A 12,011-nucleotide genomic window follows, 5' to 3' on the forward strand; every position below is an offset into this window, starting at 1 on the left:
TACTTTTATATCTAAAAATCCCTTCCCTGGCTAAATTGTTTTCCTCCACTAATTCAGAGTGCAAAGTGCCAACCCATGCCTTCTTCTCTAGTAAAGGACAGCCCATTCTGACAGCCCTGGTAACAATCTTCCCTTGGAACTCTGACTCAGACTACAGCATGTACAGACTGAGGCTCATTCTCTCAAAATGTGGTTTCTTTAACCCCTTTCATAGTCAGGGCAGTGAGGCAGGAGAATGATGAAAGAAGACTATATATACTAAGGGGGGCTACTCAAAGACAATTGCTATGTCTAGGCTGCTCAGGAGAACACAAAGATGACTGTTCTCTGTCCTTATTTCTTCCAAACTATGTAGGTTTTACGGCATCAATTGGATATTATGTTTTACCATTGTATGTCCAGCACCTAATTTAGAGCTAAGTACATAAAAGAACCAAAAGAAATATTTGTTGAATGCACAGATTACACAAATGAATGAATAAATCTATCTTTTATGCCACTGCCAGCTTACTCATCTAATAAAGGCTGTAGTTTTTGTTCAGAGAACCCAAAAATTAATTCTTCACAGAGGTAACAATTTCTAGAAGAGAGGTCCCATACTTTGACATATTTTACACAGCTATCCCCTACAGAAAATAAGGCCTGGAAACAGGAAAGTAGTGAGAATGTACAGAGGCAATAAATTTGAGCTCTAAATTAGTAAAATGTTTTGCTTGATTTAACTGAACACTCAAGTTACATAGTAGGTTTTAAAATATTTGTTGACTCAGGACACCTGGGTGGCTCAGTCAGTTAACTGTCTGACTTTGGCTCAGGTCATGATCTCATGGTTCATGGGTTCGAGCCCCATGTCGGGCTCTGTGCTAACGGCACAGAGCCTTGAGCCTGCTTCATATTCTGTGTCTCCCTCTCTCTGCCCCTCCCCTGTTCACATTCTCTCTCAAAAATAAATAAACATTAAAATATTTGTTGACTGAATAAAGGAACAATATAATCATCTGGATAGGTTTTCTGCCACAGTTCTCTCTGGTCACTCCACTGTCAGAGAAATGGAAGTGTGTCTGAAATTGCAGGACAGTAAAAGTCACATTCCAGAGGTTGTAACAAGGTTATTTCCCTCTTTCAGCCCTAAGCGTTTCTCAGAATTTCAGCTCTAACAGTTAAGGACTTGGCCTTTTCCTTCAAGAAGACATCCCCTTCCCAAAAAAACCTGAACTGAGCAGGCAGGTTAAGGATCCTGTTTAGTGGGATAGGTCATGAAGAATCTAATCTCAGGAGACCAAAAGTAGTGAGACCACCGTTCTCTTAAGTACCCTCATGTTTTAGTTTTTTGATGAATTTTTTGGTAAAGTTGGATTATCCTTTTAGTCCATAAAATGCCCTCTTAATTATTCTCGATAACTAGGAAATGGACAAAGCACTGAATAACACAGTAACACAATGCTACTTTTACTGCCAGGACCCAATCTAAGAACCATCTGCAGAGTTCTTCAAAGACAGGTTTTCTATTTTGCAGAATTTCATAATTTCAAAATTATTCAGACTGACAAGCTGGTAAAGAAAAATAAATAAAGTCCTTCTGGGGGCACCTGGCTAGCTCAGTCAGTAGAGCATGCAACTCTTGATCTCCAAGTCCTGAATTTGAGCCCCATGTTGAGCACAGAGATTAAAGAGCGCCTTCTGAGCGCCTGGGTGGTTCAGTCAGTTAAGTGTCCAACTTCGGCTCAGGTCATGATCTCCAGATTCGTGGCTTCGAGCTCCACGTTGGGCTCTGTGCTGACAGCCTAGGCCTGGAGCCTACTTCAGATTCTGTGTCTCCCTCTCTCTCTGCCCCCTCCCATGCTCATGTATGCGCGTTCTCTCTCGCGCGCTCTCAAAAATAAATAAATAAATAAATACATACATAAATAGTCCTTCTGACCCATGTGCAACAATGCTGATTAAGTATTAATCTTGGCCTATGGGGTATATGAAGACATCCATATCCCAAGAAAAAATTAGGAAGATTATTTGCCCCAGGAAATACCTCCTAAGTTTTATACTTCATTCTAAGACATAAAAACTTCAGCATTATTGCCTTACTGTACATATCAGATACAAGGTCAAACATCATACTAGTTATTGGACTAACTCCTATGCTATTTTAACAGCGAGAGAATATTATAATATAGCAGGGGTGCCTGGGTGGCTTAGTCTGTTAAGCGTCCAACTTCAGCTCAGGTCATGATCTCATGGTCTGTGGGTTCCAGCACCCCAACGAACTCTCTTCTGTGAGCACAGAGCCTGCTTCAGATCCTCTGTTCCCCCCTACCCCTCCCCCACTTGTTCTCTAAATAAATAAAGCTTAAAAAAAAAAAAAGAATATAACATAGCAAACCTCTTCAAAGGTAATAAGAAAGGTCAACAGCAGCAAGACACAGTAACCGTAACAAGCTTTGCTTCTCTCTTGGCAACCCCTGATTCCAGAACCACCAAGAGGGCAAGATGAGCCTTTCCACACATTCTAGATTTCTGACTGGCTTTGATGTCAGCGCACACAGTTCTCTCTATTCCTCAAATTTCCTTTAGGAAGGAAATACAGACAAGAAGCAATATTAAGAAATCCACTGCTCTGATAGAAAAATGCATCCATTTTACAAGAAGGACAGGGAGGGGCACCTGGGTGGCTCAGTCAGTTAAGCATCAGACTTCAGCTCAGGTCATGATCTCGCGGTCCGTGAGTTCGAGCCCTGCGTGGGGCTCTGTGCTGACAGCTCGGAGCCTGGAGACTGTTTCGGATTCTGTGTCTCCCTCTCTCTCTGACCCTCCCCTGTTCATGCTCTGTCTCTGTCTCAAAAATAAATAAATGTTTAAAAAAAAATTTTTAAGAAGGACATGGAAAGGTCTGCTTCAGTCAGCTAATTAATCATGTATCAAATGAATTAAAATCTACGGTTTCCTTTAAAGAGTCCATTGAAAAAAAGGTGGTCTTTTCCCTTCCTTCACTTTTTAACCCCCAACAAGGAAAATCAATTTACTACTATTCTGTCAGGTCCCAACTTAGGTAAAAAAAAAAAGGTTGAAGAAAGGGGAACTTAAAATCAGCATCAAATCCACCCTATCAAAAGCAACTCAAAAGAACCAACGAGTCAAAGAGAGGGGCAAGAAAAAAGGACAATGACACCGGACTTGTTATTATTTCCATAATATCAACCCCAAAATCTCCACTGAACACAGCAATGATACTATCTTAACAGTGATGCTGCTGCTGTCACATAACCATATATCCATTCTTATCCTGGACCTCTAACAGTTCAGGTGGGAGGTTTGTGACTGGAAAATACTGAAAAGATTCTTTAAAAAAAAATTTTTTTTAATGCTTATTTTTGAGAGAGAGAGAGACTGAATGTGAGTGGAGGAGGGGCAGAGAGAGAGAGGGAGACAGAATTGAAACAGGCAGGTTCTGAACTGTGAGCACAGAGCCCAACGTGGGGCTTGAACTCAGGAACAGAAAGATCATGACCCAGGCCGAAGACTGACGCTCAACGGACTGAGCCACCCAGGCACCCCTGAAAAAATTATTTAAATGCCAGTCTTAAACATTAAACAGTTTTTAGGATAGTCCAAACGATCTTAAAATCTCACCTCTCAAAACGTAAAATCCTGTCACCAACTCCTCTCAAACCAAACCCAGCGTCTAACAAAGTGCCTCAGGACATAGTACACACAGTCCATCACTATATGCTATAGTTGAAATCTTCTGCAGTTATCTGGGGGGAGAAAAAGAAAACCTGGACGCATGATTTTGTGCAGAACAAAGGAAAAGCTTACCACTCTCTAAGAAGTGAGAAGATAGAAGGTGTCTTTTATGTACTAAAGAGTAAGTCATATGACAGCTAACTCTCCTTATTAGTTGGTTCTGCTTATTAAAAAGGTACACCCTCCAGTACCCTACATCAACTAACAGGCTTCCCATAGGGACTTAGGCTAGAATCACCAGTGAGAAACAAGTCCACCACCTGCACTCTGCAAATCAGTACCTATCCCAACACATAATAAATTCCATGCTCAGAGTCTACCCTTTGTCACCTCACAAGCTCACTTGACAAGGTGCTCTGCAATACAGAAAGTTATACTTAAAAATATATTAAGCAGGACCCTAAAAAGCCACTCTCATGCCACAAAAGATTCCAAATCTTCCTGGCAGCTTTCCATGCTGAGAGAATTTGCATCACTTGTATTGAAAGTGCAGCAGGGCTGGTGGATGACTAAGTTTGCTTCTCGATGACCTCTAGCTCAAGGAAAAAAAGAATCCAGACAGGGAGGCAGAGATGCTCTGGAGGGGGGTGTGGGGGTACGGATGGGGATTCTGTGAGTCAACTGCAGTGACTACACTTCCAGTTGACAAATTAACTTTACAAAAAAAAAAAAAAAAAAAAAAAAAAGAAAGAAAGAAAGAAAGAAAAAGTCAAACGAAAGGACTCTAAGACCACATTGTTGGCAGGATCCAAGCTTGCCCAGAAGGCCTCAGAAAATGAAACCAAATCTGATTAAAATGGACATTTCAAAACAACGAGACGCAGCAGCAAACGCACAGCTGCCATTTCCCGGCCACTTCCTGCGGGAGGCTTGGGGGAGGGGCTGTTTGTGTACAGATGGAGGTGGAAGCCACCCCCCTCATCTCCCCCCCCCCCGCCCCCCCAAGGACGCACATCTCGCACTCCAATAAATCCTACAAAGGATGTCTGCTATAGGCATTTCTTTTCCTATGAAAATTGGGAACATTAGGAAAGAAAGGGATGATACAGGGTCATCTTTTCTGTCACGGAAATGGGGATCCCCTTAGTGAGGGATCCCCTTCCAAGGGGGATCCCTCTTTATTCTTCCCTTCAGCCCCTAAAAGCCGAGCTCAAATGCAGACGTCTCAGCATCAGCCCTGTGAACCCCCATCCCCGGAGGGGGAGACTCCCGGGACTCGAGGGCCCCAAGCCAAGCACAGCACCACTCCAGCAAGGCCCTCTCCTGCTCGCCACGCTCAAGAGAACCTGCGCCGCTCAGTGAGGGAGACACCCTGAGACCACTCGAACCCCTTTCCACCCTCCACTTGCCGCTGCCAAAACGCCCCAATCCCCACAGAGTGTTTAACCCGCCCAGGGAACCCCCTCACCCACCCTTCGCACTCGTGCAGTCCCCACCCCCACCCAAGGAGGTGGAGCCCCTCCCGGGGATTCCATCCGAGTCCCCCACAGGAGTCATCTCCACCAGCCAGGCGTCTTCTCCGCCTCCTCGTCGTCGCCGCGGCCGTCGCCGGGAGCCTCCATAGCTCCTCCCGCCCCCGCCCGGGTCTTCAGCAGCCCCAGCAGCCCCCTTCTCCTCCAAGCCCCTTGGGCAGAGAGACTCCCGCCCGGGGCTGGGTCCTAACTGGAAATAAGCTCAAGTCAGCTTCTCGCCCAAGGCGAGGCTCTAGGCAGCACTAGAGCCTCTCTTCCCTGAGGGAAGCCTAGGATAAAAGCGGGGCTCCCTCCCCTCAGGCCCCCAGACGTAGCCCAACAGACCTGAGGCGGCGGCGTCCAGCCTGGCTCGGGGCTTGTCTCTCCCCGGGGTACGGGCGGTTCACATGGCCGCGCTCCGGGCGCCAGGAGGGGAGGGGACCGCGGGGGAGGGGGTCTGGGGTCCGGGAGGGGGGAGGGGGACGCGGCTCAACCGCGGGGCCCAAGCGGAGCCAACATGGCCGGCGGGGGAGGAGTGAGCCGAAGCCGGAGGGGGGCGGGGAAGCTACGGCCGGGAGAGAGCCGCCCTCCTCGGCCTCCACCACCGGGTCCTAGCGCCGGGCATCCTAGCTCCCAGACCTGGATCTGGGTCCTAGCGCCGCGGTGTCTCCCTAGCCTGCGAGCAGCTCCCTCTGCACCAAGTCTCCTTGTGGTCCTGTTTCACAATGAGCAAACAGAAAGGCGTGCCAAGGTCCCAAAGATTAACCTAAAAGACTAGATCAAAATTTTAGGACCAAGGCATATCCAGTCCCTTAACAGGGGTGGAGGTGGAAGTGAAGGGGATCATTTCAGTGGCAGTTATTTCCCAGGCTGTGTAGCGGAAAAGACGAAGTGTAGAAGCTGAAGTCAGGGAAGTTCAGTCCTGATAAGGGGGTGGAGAAAGGAAAGAGCCGGCAGCATCTGCTGACCACTCACCTCTGTCCCGTGGGGGCAGCCTGGTCCTGCCTGGATCACCACTTTCCCAGCGACATCTGCAGGGCTCTGGGGGTCAGGAAGATGCCTGTGCGTAGGAAAATGAAGCATTGGCTCTGGAACCAGACAAGGAAGACCTGAGTCTAGCCAAGACCTGAGTCTAGCCCAAACCTGGTCAGAGGGGCAGGGGACTACCCGGAAAATTGACACAGCAATTAAGATGCCCCAAATGTCCACCTATTCTATAATCCCAGTACTTTTTTTTTTTTTTTTTTTTTGACAGGATTAGAGGACTGTATGAAACTCAAGAACAGGAAAGAAAAAAAATAGAGGACTAGGGTTTGGTTCTCATCTAAAATGTCTAATGCAGGGCCCCAGGATGGAGAACAGTGTCACATAAGGTTAGAATTTACAGATTTTCTAGCTCAATCTGCTCTTGTTTGGCAGATGAATTAAGGCCTGGAGAGGTTAACTGACTTGTTCAAGGTCAAAGAGTGGATAAATTGTGACCAGAAACCAGGTTTCCTTTCCTTGTAACTCAACAGACTTTGCAGGCTTCAAGATAATTCCTATTCAGTGCAATGCAATGCAGTTATACAAACAATTGCAAAACTCAGGCTGAATATTCTGGAAGAGGAACGGAGTGTGAATAATGAAACTCTGGCAGTTTTGAGGGGTCAACAAATACCTTTTCTTATGTGGGTCTGCGAGGAAGAAAATCTGAAAACTGGGTGGGGGCAAGGCAGGGCCAAATACATCAGTCTAGACTGGATTTCCTTACTTCACAGAGGAGTGGACTCTTCCTCAGTTTTGGGAACAGACACTACTCCGCACTACAAACGGCTCAGAGGCTAATAAAAAAGCGAACTTCAGCAGAGTCTTAAAGTGTGTGGGCCAGAGTGAGGAGGTTTAAGAGGGTTAAAAGGGTTTCTCTCCCTCTCCAGAGAAAAGCAGATTACCAGGGGGAAGGAGCAGACAGGTAGAAATCAAAACCCTTCTCTCTTCCCTGACTAAATAATAGATTTATAGGTCACCGTTAAGAAAAAAATAAGGACCCCAATAGCCTGCTGACCTTAAGTATCTGAATTAAATAGGAGCCACACTCAGGGGACAGAGGTCCTTCCTTCTGGAGAAAGCAGGGATCCAGCAAACTTCTGCTAAGGAATGCCCCACCTTCCCCAAAATAAAAAAGTAAAAAAATAAAGGCAGATGAAAAAGAGAGCTAGGGCTTGTAAATGGTTTCCTAAAGGGCAGCTACATATCTTTTTCTCTTCCCTTTTCCAGGACAGATGAGGGAGAATCTTCCTACCTCCCACCCCCAATCATAGAGCTGGCCAGTCAGAGTTGGGAGGCAGGGGAGGAGACTGCTCCAGTCAGACGGGTGTAGCCACGCCTCTTCCCCCACCACCACACACCCACACACACCCACCCGCTGGCTCCACTATGCTCCGGAAGAGCCGGTTACTCCTGTGCCCCACTGACTGCCCCCACCCCTTCCGAGCCCCAGGCCTAGTCTCCAGGGCAACCCCTAGGACTATCCCAGCCAGGAGCGGTAGGAAAGAGGGGTGTTTGGATAGAAAGGCCACCTGGGATTAGAAAAGAAAGTGAGGCAAGATCCACTCTTCCCATCTGGTGCAGAAGGACTTCAATTACCTTCCTCCCTGAATGAGACCCCTCCTCATCCCATCTAAGCAGAGATCTTCCTTACTCTTTGAAGAAGGGTGAGGGTGGGGTGTCAATATGCCCAACAGCTGGGTATTTACTTCTAGTCAGAAGCCACCCCAGGCAGCAGCTGTGCTTCTCCCCACCATTCAGACAACAGAGGGCAGACTGACCCCATATGTCCCCAAACATTCCTCAGTCCCATCAGATGTGGCCAATCACCCACCCCATCTCCCTTTAGGAAGCTACTAGAAAGGGGAAGGGGCAAATGGTCATCTTTTCAGCAACCTGTGAGAAGGATATCTAGGGAATACTCTGAACCTCTCTCAAGCCACGCCAGTGGACGGGTAATGAAGAAAATGAGAAGGGAAAAATTAGCACCTGCTCCCCCTTTCTCACCCTCCCTGTGATCCTGCTGCACCACCCTGACTCTGGGGTCAGCTGCCACAGTGCCTGGCTCCACTCTGGAGCCAGATGGCTGGGGCTGGGAGGAAGAAAAAGAAAGGAAGAAAGAAGGGAATTTGTTTGCATCCCTCTACCCACCTCTCTTTCTCTCCCCCTCCAGATATCCCTGGAATTCAAGCCCAACACCACTGCTGACCATCCTTTCCTCCCCCCAGCTACCTCCCAGCCAATGGAACAGGACTCAAAGTCTGAAGCAAATCCAGACACCCTGTCCCCTCATCCTGGAGTGGGGAACAGTGGGGGAAGGATGAAAGCACAAGAAGGGGCAGAGCTAGGGGCACTGCTGGACTTGGAGCGGGGGAATTCCCCAACAGAGGTGATGTAATTATTAAAGATTTCCCTTGCCCTCCCTGGCTGAATAGTTTATAGTGTTAATATGATCTAGTAGAGAGAAAGCCCCCAACCCAATAACCATTCCAACTTGCTCCCCTCCCTCTTCAGGTTAGTGCAAAACAGTCTCCTCCCCCTCTATATTTTGGGGAGGCTAGATTCTCTTATAACCCATCAAAAGGACCATAAGCCCTCCTCCTCTTCTCTGCAAGTTGGTATATGTACGCCCTCAGCTCACATACCTGTTTGGAACTCCCCAATGAGCTTCTCCATGGTGGTCTTAGAAGAGGATGGAGAAAGTCTGAACTTCCTTAGGGTGGGGGACTTTTGCATCTGAGCAGAGAAGGCTAACCTTCCCACGCCTCTCCCAACACCTTTAGAGGCTCAGTTCCAGCCCCTCACCTACTATCTTCCAACAGCCCCTTAAGCCCATAATCAGAAGATTCTGGGTGTGCCCTCTCTGCCACCCCCCCTCCCCCCATTCCCTGACTCTGGAGGAGCGTTCCTAAGCTGGATCAGCCCACCCCAGGTTCAAGAAGGCCTTTCCCACCTAGACTGGTTGGCGGGTGCTGAGGTCGGACCCCTAAACTCCAGGAGGGGTGGGGTGGGGTGAGAGCTACAGAGAAGCTTTAGATGGGGCTTAGTTGAACTTGAAGGTCTAAGTGGAGCAGGGCCCGAAAGTGCCTATAGCCTAGGCTAACCCTCCAACCTTCACTTACTACGAGGAAGAGGAATTGGGGTGGCGGTTATTCCCCCTCCCATTGGAGGTTAGGATGGCGTGGGAAAGCTCTGGATCCAGAGGGGAGGAGGCGAAACCCAGACCGCGGGAGATTTTTCTGGCGAGGAAGGCGCGGGGGAGGGGGGAGATCCTGGGTGTAGAACAGGACGGGTACCCGGGAGAGGTTGGCCGAGAAGCGTGAGGCGGCTTCGGATTCCGGTCGCAGAGGACAGGGGAGAAATAGGCGAGTAGATAGTGCGGGGGAGAGAGGAAGGGCAGCTCCCGCAGGGGGAGGGTCAGATCCTGAGTCCCGGGCAGCGGGGATCCCCGGGGCAGGGGACCGCAGGAGCGGCCTGCCCGGGGACTCTGGTATCGGATGGGGTTGCCGGGCCTCACCTGGAGCAGGGCCGGGCCGCGGGCGGCGGCGCAGGTGGCCCGAGCCGGGTGGCGGCGGCGGCGCCTCCTCCCCCAGCCCTGGGCCGCCGGCGGTGTGTGGGGGTTGGGGGGGGTAGCACTTAAAGGGGCAGGAACTACTGGGGTAAGGACAAGCGCTAGGGTAAGGCAGTCGCGAAGAATCCGCTGGGGGAGGGGGAAGCGGGTGGCGTCTCCTAGGGGCCAGAACCAGGAAGGATCCCAGATGGAGGAAGAGAAGAGATCCCAGGAAGAAGAGACAAACTTCTATGGTGAAGTGGGGGATGGTGGTGGGTCCAAACTGGAGGAGTTGGGAGAGCTCCGCCCGCGCTCTCGGGACTCCGGCAAAGATCTCTTCACAAAGGAGGGCCGGGAAGGCAGTGAGAGTCCCAAGGACGCCAAGGAGGAGTGGGGGTGCGGAAGAAGGAAGGCCGAGGCTGCTGGGGGTAACACACAGAGGCCCTGCTAGGTGAACAGGTTCTCTGTGTTTCAGCTCCACAGGGCCCGATTTCCTACAGCTGTGGAAAGGCATAGTCTCCTTCCCCCAGCACTGCCCACGTTTAAAAGCTTCTGGAATCAGGAAGCCACGAGGGCAAAGACCTCCTAGGCCTTTCAACCTCAATCCTGCCTTTCAACTCTCACTCAGTGTTAGTGACTGGAGCTTAGGGGGCCGCCAGTAGCAGCCCTAGTGGGACTGCTGTGGGACCGTGAGAATAGGCTTTATTTCAGTTTTCCCCCAACCACCACCACCCTTGCAGCAACCTCTGGGGCAACAGGAAGCAGCTGCTCAGTGCAGCCCCCACCTGGTGGTGGGTCGCGGTGGGGGAGGAGAGAAGTCAGGGACTTAAAAGGCCTGGGAGAAAATAAGGGAAAGAGAGGCACCTTAAAAATTCTCCAACGCAGCCAAAAGTGAGCTTTACTTTGCGGGGGGGGGGGGGGGGGGGGGAGGCCAGCAGTGAATACTGTAAAATATTACTTGAATCTTCAGCAGCTTAAATGGGGAGGAGCAAGGGGCTGTGTGGGGGCGTGGGGGAGACAGTGAGGTGGGGAGAGCCCCGACCTGAGGTGCACAGTCTCAGGCTCTTCCTGGGAACCGAGCTTGCCAATGTTCATGATCCCTTGGTCGGCAGCCTCACTATCTGAGCCCTGTGCCCCTATAGTCCCGTTTCCCCTCCTTCACCCCCCAAAAGAGCAAAGGTTAGGCCCCACCCCTGCTGAGTCAGCCAGGGAGGGAGGTAGGCATCCTTCAGGCCTTCCCCCAGGGCTGGTCCTCATACTTACCCATGTCCAGCTGGCAGGGCTCCAAGGCTGGGACCACCCAGCTCCTCACTGTCCTTGGTTCCCCCTTCACGTGAAGGCTGGTGTTAGATCCTCCTAAACTGTGAGCTGGGAACTAGCACGAATCAAAAAGCCAATGTATGCTTCCTGCGAACCACAGCCTGAACTGCTGTAGGGTGATGTCCCTGTGTGACAGACTGGGGTGGGGAGGGAGGAGGGAAGGGCGGGGCTTTCTCTGGGTGGAGAGGGAGGAGGAGGCGAGGACAGGGCAGAACCAGGAGAAATATGGAGGAAGGTTAGATCTGTGTTGACACTCCAGAGGCGTGGTAGAAGAGAGTGGTAAAGGGGGAAGGAAATAAATAGTTGCAGCTAGTGAGAGGGAGAAGGTTCTCGATGAATGCTGAGGCACGTAAACGTGTGGGGGAGGGGATGGAGGGATACAAACGACCTTAAGGATCACAGTTACCAGGTCTGCATCTGGGTAACATGGAAAAACAAAGCAGAAAGAGCTGACCCATATCCTGGGGCCTTTCTGCACCAGTTTCTTACCCATTCGAGTCAGAACCTGGAGAAAATGCCCCCACCCCTATAACTCAGCATTTCCCCAAATCCAGGCTTTTCTGGGAGCAAACGACCAGGCACAGTCGGCTCAGGGGCTCCACCTTCTGTCCAGATCATGACACAAGAGAGACTAGTGCCAAGGACGTCATAGGCAGATGGGAGGAAACTTACAGGCCTCTACTCCACCCCTGGCACCTTTCCCAAGGCCCCTCCTCAACCTTCAGCCCCCAGGGGCCTCTGAATTGGGATCTGTTTGTCCCCGCCCTGCTTCGACCCAACTTGAATGCCTCAGGGGTGGAGCCTATAGACGCAGGCTCCTCCTCAGGACAAAAGCCCCAGCTGGTTTGTAAACAGTCATTAGCGAAGAACCACATCCCAGCAAATGGCCTTTATGGATTTCAAAATGGTGAGATCAGAGTTCTTGC

The 12,011-nt window shown here is 50.2% G+C and overlaps 1 protein-coding gene across 6 annotated transcripts in view; it reads right to left on the reverse strand.

The window, feature by feature from the left end:
• The window catches only part of BAZ2A (bromodomain adjacent to zinc finger domain 2A), a 35,230-nt gene extending 23,558 nt beyond the window's left edge, over positions 1-11,672 (reverse strand). Inside the window, exons 1-3 of one of the 6 annotated variants that reach the window (XM_007081511.3) lie at positions 11,575-11,672; positions 11,029-11,260; positions 6,165-6,249 (exon numbers count right to left, since the gene is read on the reverse strand). The gene's annotated coding sequence lies outside the window, so the exon portion shown is untranslated. Of the gene's footprint in view, positions 1-2,377; positions 2,698-3,624; positions 4,623-5,534; positions 5,956-6,164; positions 6,250-9,732; positions 9,752-11,028 lie in introns of those variants that run through there. The other 5 variants (XM_042992550.1, XM_015537283.2, XM_042992551.1 and 2 more) reach the window with 5 other exon arrangements.
• Positions 11,673-12,011: the final 339 nt, after the last annotated feature.

This window comes from Panthera tigris, chromosome B4 (assembly GCF_018350195.1).
Source record: "Panthera tigris isolate Pti1 chromosome B4, P.tigris_Pti1_mat1.1, whole genome shotgun sequence".
Classification (NCBI taxonomy): Eukaryota; Metazoa; Chordata; class Mammalia; order Carnivora; family Felidae; genus Panthera; species Panthera tigris.